This window comes from Malus sylvestris, chromosome 12, assembly GCF_916048215.2.
Source record: "Malus sylvestris chromosome 12, drMalSylv7.2, whole genome shotgun sequence".
Taxonomy (NCBI): domain Eukaryota; kingdom Viridiplantae; phylum Streptophyta; class Magnoliopsida; order Rosales; family Rosaceae; genus Malus; species Malus sylvestris.
Window position 1 is genome coordinate 5,148,306 of NC_062271.1, and position 8,049 is coordinate 5,156,354.

Sequence of the window (8,049 nt, forward strand, 5' to 3'; positions counted from 1 at the left end):
GACTGAAAGGGAGGATTTGTTGGTTGATATTGATAGAAAAGTGATTGCTAAAGTTGAAATAGGCATTGGTCAGCTTATTGATGTCACAGGCAAAGGAAGCTTGGTAATTAAAACCTAGATGGGAAGAAGATATATTAAAGAAGTGATGTTGGTTCCAGGGTTAAAAGAAAATTTGCTCAGTGTAGGGAAAATGATGGAACATGGCTACTTTTTGGTGTTTGGTGGTACAAATGCTGAGATATATGATGATTGCTCACTGTCAAACTTGGTAGCCAAGATACCAATGAAAGGAAATATGATTTTTCCCTTGAAACTTCAACATGAGATGCACATCACTTTAAAAGCTAATGCGAGTCAGTCATCCTTAATATGGCACATAAGACTTGGACACTTGAATACGAGTAGTCTGAGACAACTCAAAGAGCAAGATATGGTGCTGGGATTGCCTGAAATCAAACTAACATATGAGATATTGAAAGGATGTGCTCTTAGGAAGCATTGTAGATATGCATTTCCAAATAAAGCATCGTGGATGGCATCTCTTCCTCTAGAACTTGTTCATTCAGACATTTATGGACCTATGCAAACTCCTATAAAGGCTAGGAATAGGTATTATCTTACCTTTATAGATGATTGCATAAGAATGTGTTGGGTCTATTTCTTGAGATACAAGTTATAAGTGTTTGGAGTATTTAAGAAGTTTAAGGCCACTGCTGAGTTACAAAGTGGATATCAGTTCAAAAGGTTGAAAAGTGATAGAGGATGGGAGTACACATATATTGAATTCAGTGATGTGAAGAAATGGGCATGGAAAGACAATTTACAATCGTCTATACACCATAGCAAAATGGTGTAGTTGAGAGGAAGAACATAACCATAGTAGAAATGGCAAGGTGCATGTTGATGAAAAGAGAGTTCCATTTGAATTTTGGGCTGAAGCTATCAACACAGCAGTGTACATCTTGAATAGGTGTCATGTGACAGCCCGTCTCGAGATTTACAAACGAAAATGGCATCTTTGTAATTTCACCAAGTTTAGAATACTTTTGGTTCTTTTTAAATTATTTTATGGGATTGGTTGGTGAGCCACGTGGGGGCCACCTTGTTTTTGTGTCCCCCGGCCTATCTCCTCTCTACTCTCATCCAGTTCTCTCTCTCACCTTTATTCTCTCAACTCTTTCTGCACTCTCTCCTTCTGTCTGTGCTCAACACCCACGCACGCATGCATACAACAACTTTCACCATTACCGTGGCTCTCACTCAGGTGACCTCACCACACTGGATTCTCACTTCTCTCCCTCACCTCTTCGACCTCACCCTCTTTGCCTCTCAGCACAGTAGCACGATCACTGTGCTTGTAACCTCCGACGAGTTTCTTGAACCTCCGACCATGGTAAGCACCCTAGACCTCTTTAGTTGTTGTTATAAGTTAGATTGGGTTGTTTTTAAGAAGTTTGGAACGTTTGAATGTAGAAAACTACTCAGGAAGCATTCTCCATATTTTCCGACGAATGTCCACTAGCTTCGAGCCTTTTTTCCGACCATATTTGTGGGCACCAAAGGCATGGTTTGATTCCTTATTCTTTGGGCTTCATTTTGGTATATGGAATGACATGTTTTGGTTGAGTTTTGAGTTTCATCGAAGCTCAGGAAATTCAGGCCAAAATCCAGCCTTTTTCTTCCCTTGAATTTGGAAACCCACAGCCCAGAAACCCAGGCCCTTCGGGCCATGACCAAACATTGGGCATTCGGCTTGCTACAAGCCCGAGCCTAAACCCTTTCCTAACCTAAACCTAAACCTTTTGAATTGAGGCCCTTGGGCCATTCAAATAGGGCATTCGACCCATTAACCTAAAACCCTTTAAACCTAATGCAACCCAGGCCTTGGGCCGTGCAAGAATCCCAAGCCTAAACCTTTGGGAGCCCAACCATTTTTCCCTAACCCAAAACCCTTAATAGTATAAATGCATACATGAAAAGCATGATTTAATGATTACGTTTTATGAAATGTTTTATGAGATATTATGCTTACTTAGAATATTTTGGAATACCATACTTTCTATCAAACCAATGTTCTTGTAGGGTATCTGATGGATGACGATATACTATTTAGAACATGTTTTTACACACTTCTTTATAGTATAGATGATGGATGACTTTATACTATGAAGATGTTTTTGAGATATATGCACCTATGTTTGGAAAGACTATATTTAATGTTTTTGTGCATATCTAGTGGTCACTGTTCTACCTGCAGGTGATGATAGGCTTCGGTAGGGCGTAGGTTGGTGCCTGAGGGCAATGATACATATAATGGCTTCGGCAGGGCGTAGGTTGGTGCATGAGGACAATGATACATATAATGGCTTCGGCCGGGCATAGGTTGGTGCCTAAGGGCGATGATACTCTTATATTGGCTTCGTTTGGGTGTAGGTTGGTGGCTTCGGCCGGGCATAGGTTGGTGCCTGAGGGCGATGATACTCTTATATTAGCTTTGGTCGGGTGTAGGTTGGTGGCTTTGGCCGGGAGATACTTATATCGGCTTCGGCCGGGTGTAGATTCGTGGCTTTGGCCGTATGACACTAATATATGATATCACTAGTTAACACACTATATACGAGATATGTTTATGAAAGGTATTGAGTTTTCAGAAAACCTACTACATATTACACTATTGAGTTTTCATAAAACTTAGGGGTTAATATGTTGATAACTGTTTCAATTATATATATATATATATATATATATATATATATATATATATCAACTTGGTCCACTCATGTTTGTTTTGCGCCCTCTCAGGATTTAGATTTGAGGCATACGATCCTGACGTCAAGGCACTTCCTCATCAGCATCTTCGAGTCCTCTCGGTATAGGACCCATTCTTTTATTCATTCAATTTTATATGATTTCTTTTAGTGTTCTAGTTAGTTGTATGCTTTGAACACGTTCCTGATTTGCATATTATTTATATTTAAATTTCTCTTATCTTATTCATATTTTATTTCTCCTGTTTTCAATAAATGGCTTTTGTCACCCTCGGATGTCGGCCAGCACGTGCCTACTCTGGTGTTTGGGGAATATCAGGGTCGGGCGTGCCATGTCCCACTAAGTCTCTTGACAAAAAGACTCATTTTGAGGTTTATAGTGGAAGAAAGCCTGGAATTAAGCACTTCAAGGTCTTTGGTTCTATATGTTATGCTTATATTCCAAGTCATCTCAGACAGAAGTTGTATGAAACTAGTGTCAAATGCATTTTCTTGGGCTATGGTACATGTGAAGGTTATACACTTTATAACCTTGATTCAAAGAAGAAGATTGTATCAAGGGATGTTATATTTGATGAAAATGCTTGCTGAGATTAGAAATGTCAATCTGAGAAGAGTATCAGTGTACCAATAACTGATGAAGATCTTTGTGAACAAAGGGAAGAAGGGAGTTCAAGTGATAGATGTGATATAAGTAATGAGCCTCTGATATCAGCATCTGAAACTTGTGAATCAATTGAAAATAGTTCAAGATTGGTACTAATGCAGAATAAAACAGGTCCTCAAGAATATGACCACACTCCACTGAAATTTAAGAGCATGACAGAAGTGTATGCCAAGTGTAATTTGTGTATTGTTGAGCCTAAAAGCTTTGAGGAGGCAGCCAAAGATGAGCCATGACAGAAAGTAATGAAGGTAGAAATTGCTATGATAGAGAAGAACTACACTTGAGAGCTTGTTGATAAACCATTTGACAAGCCAGTAATTAGTGTCAAGTGGATCTACAAGACAAAATTAAACCTAGTTGGATCTATACAAAGCAAGATTGGTTGCAAAGAGGTACTCTTAAAAGCCTGGGGTTGATTTCAATGAGACATTTGCTCTTGTGGCAAGACTTGATACAATTAGAACTCTAATTGGTTTAGTTGCACAGAAATGGTGGAGATTATTCCAACTTGATGTAAAATTAGCATTCTTGAATAGGGTTCTAAATGAAGAAGTGTATATGGATCAGCCACTTGGGTTTGTGGTTGCAGGAAAGGAAAACAAGGTTTACAAGCTCAAGAAAACGCTCTATGGTTTGAAACAGGCACTAAGGGCCTGGTATGAAGAGATTGACTCTTATTTCTATAATTCTGGCTTTCATAGAAGTCCAAGTGAGGCAACTCTTTACATCAAAGCAACTGAAGCATGAATTCTCATTGTTTCTTTGTATGTGGATGACATCATATACACATGAAGTTCTAGTGCAATGATGGATGAGTTTAAAGATGAAATGATGAAGAAATATGAGATGTCAGATTTAGGTCTGTTGCATCACTTCATGGGGCTTGGTGTAATTCAAACAGAAGACTGCATCTTCATGCATCAAAAGAAATATTCTAGAACCTTGCTAGAGAAGTTTGGACTGAAGGATTGCAAATATGTTGCCACTCTACTTGCAACAAATGAAAAACTATGAAAAGTTGATGGTAGTGAAATTGTTGATGAAAGTCTTTATTGTTGGTAGTTTGTTATACTTAACAACTACAAGACTTGATATTATGTTGTTGCGAGTTTGCTAGCAAGATTTATGCATAATCCAACCAGAAAGCACATAGGAACTGCAAAGAGGATGCTGAGGTATATCCAAGGAACACTGGATTATGGAATTGCATATGAGAAAGACAAAGATGTTGTGCTTATTGGCTATTGTGATAGTAATTGGGCAGGGAGTAAAGATGATATGAAGAGTACTTCAGGCTATGTTTTCAATTTTGGTTCTGGGGCATTCTCTTGGGCCTCAATCAAGCAAAGTAATGTAGCATTATTGTTACACCATACCCCATTTTAAAAATATTTTTGGTTTTAATTGGTGAGCCCAAGGGGCCTACCCCTTTATTTGTGTCATCAGTTCATTTTCCTTCTCATTTCTCTATTATTTCCTTCTCTCTGAGCTCCCTCTGTCTCATTCCTATATCTCTCAACAACTCTTTCCATACCTCTCCGATGCACCCCCATCCACCCACCCACACACACTCATTCTCACACCCAACTGGCCATGACGCACCACCCATCACCATCACTCGAACCTCCATTCTCTCCTTCACATCTCCGGTTTATCTTTGGCACTATGCACAATCACTGTGCAAGTGTTTTCCAATGAAGGTAAGTTGAACCACTGTTCCATCTTTCTCCCTAGTAGTCTACAAGGCTTAGTGGTTGCTAAAAACTGGTTTTTGGTGAAGGTTTAAATGTGAAAACTGCTCGGGGAGCATTCTCCATATTTTCCGGCGAGCATAGCCCCTTTCGAGGCTTTTTTCGGCCAAAACACGGTGCGTTAGACATTGTACTAGGTACCATTCTCTTTGTCTCTTCGAGGGCTATGGTTTCCATTTTTGAATCACTTGATTTCGTTGAGTATTGACAAAGTTATGAACGTTTAAAGTTAAGGAACTTTCCGGCCGAATTTCGGCCTTCCTCTTCCCTGAGGTCCGGCGTCCACCTTTCCTAGTCGAAACAGGCCTTTTAGGCCACCTCAGAGACCATCGGGCCTTAGGCCCGTTTCAGACCCAAGCCCAAGTCATTTTCGTTTATTATTAATTGTTTTGGTTTAATTAAATTGTTAAAGGCCTTTGGGCCTTATCTATAAACACAAAACCTTTTTCAAATTAGGCATTCGGGCCGTAAGGAGATTGGGCCTTTGGGCCCGTGAAGTTTAAACCCTAACCCAGCCCACCCATTTTTCCGAAACCCATTAACTCTAATTCTAAAACCCAAAAACCCAAATTCTAAACATTTTTCCTATAAACCCTAAACCCCTAAGTCTAACCCTAAACCCTAAACCCTAAAGCCCTAAACCTAAACCCTAAAGTCCTAACCCTAAACCCTAACCGACCCAAACCCTTTATGTGGAATATTCCATTATAGAATTTTCCATCAGGAAATATTCTTTGGAATATTCTATTGACGTTTACAAAATTATCTGGGACCTTTCTTAGGGTAATTCGACGTTTTGAATCTGTTTTCGACGTCTGTTTTCCCAAATTAAATCGCTTGAGTATAGTTTTATTAATTGGACCCTTTACGTGCTTAGGGGCAATTATTGTGACGTTTTTGTGTTTGCTAGTTTGCGTGGCTCTTCGACGGCTAAGTATCTGTGAGTGGACCCTTTCTAAAAATGCATGTTTAAATAGTAGAAATGCATACATGAAAAGCATGATTTAATGATTATGTTTTATGAAATGTTTTGTGAGATAACATGCTTACTAAGGCTTACTATTATTTTTCCTATAACCCATGTTCTTATAGAATATCCCATGGATGACGATATGATATTTAGAACATGTTTCGAACACCTCTTTATAGTATAGATGATGGATGACTTTATACTATAAAGTTGCTTTTCAATACATATATATATGTTCAATGGTTTTGTACTTACCTACTGGTCTTTTTTACTACGGGACGTAGGGATAGATTCCGGTCCATCCCGGGTGACGGTTTGGTGTTGGCATAGGGCCTAGAGTATGTTTCCTCTGGCTATTAGCACAGGGATGAGGAGCCGGCATGGGGCCTGAAGTGTATTTTCCTCTGACTGTCTGCTCAGAGACGGGGAACCAACATGGGGCATGGGGGTTATCGGACATTCACTAGTGATTATTATATATACAAGTTATGATTTGAGACATTGCATGACATGCTAGGTTTCGGAAAACCTATGTTTATCATTATATGTGTGTTTTCATAAAACCTGGGGGTTAGTATGTTGATAACTGTTTTATTATATCTATATCAACTTGGTCCACTCATGTTTGTTTTGCGCCCCCTTCAGGGTTTAGAATCGAGACATACAATTCCGGCATCAAGGCACTTCCGCATCAGCATTGTCGAGTCCTCTCGGTGTAGGACCCATTACTTTATTAATTCAATTTTATATTATTTCTTTTAGTGTTCTAGTAGTTGTATGCTCTGAACACGTTCCTTAAATGCATGTTCTTTATTCTTTTATAATTATAAGTCTTATTTATCCCTTATTTTCAGCTTTTGCACTCAATAAATGGCTTTCGTCACCCTCGGGTGTCGGCCGTGCTTATCTTGGTATTCGGGGAATATCAGGATCGGGACGTGTCAATTATCCATTGCAGAGGCAGATTATGTAAGTGTTGTAAAAGCAATTGCACAAGCCATCTGGTTAAGGTTTGTTCTCTTAAACTTTGGTGAGGAAAAAGTGGAGCCAACTCAAATTTTATGTGATAACACCTCTGCCATAGCAATTTCGAAGAATCCAATAGCACATCACAAGGCAAGGCATATCAACAGAAGGTTCCATTTCATCAGAGATGCATTGCAGAATGATGAAATTGATCTAGTCTATTGCAAAACTGAAGAGTAAATTGTTGATATATTCACAAAGGCCTAGGCTAGAGATCTATTTGAGTATTTGAGGAAAGCTTTGGGGGTGATTTCAGCTAAACACTTAGAAGGGATTGTTAATATGTAAGTGTATTAGCAGAAATAGCTTTAGCCATTTTGTTTGTTTTAATCAAAGCCCTTGGATCACATTCCAAATGGATGATCTAGATTAAGTTAGTATAAGTGTTATTATGTGACACATTTAACTATCTCATAGGATAGATGACATGGAGGGGTGAGATCATTTCTTTATGTTAGAAGAGAGAGAGAGAAAGAGTGGAATTATTCATTTTCTGTTGCAACGGTCATATTCCGATCGCACTTGTAGAGAGAAGGTGAGAATCAATGAAATTAGTTTTGCTTTCATCACTGTGAATACTCTCTGCAATTCTCAGAAATCCATACATAAATCCATTGAATCACAATACAAAACATATAATCTAACAGAGTCTGCTTGTTTTGCCTTTAACTTCCGCCAATTCAGACTCGAGTTATGCTGCCTTGACATCGTAAGTGGCCATGCTATCTTCTCTTTTGACATTTATGTAAGAAGTAATTCGAAAAACAACAAGTTACTAGGATCACACATAAAACATAAATAATTACAATAAACCAATCAAACAATTAAGGGAAATAAACTTATCTTCCAAAGCAGAGGAAAAAGACG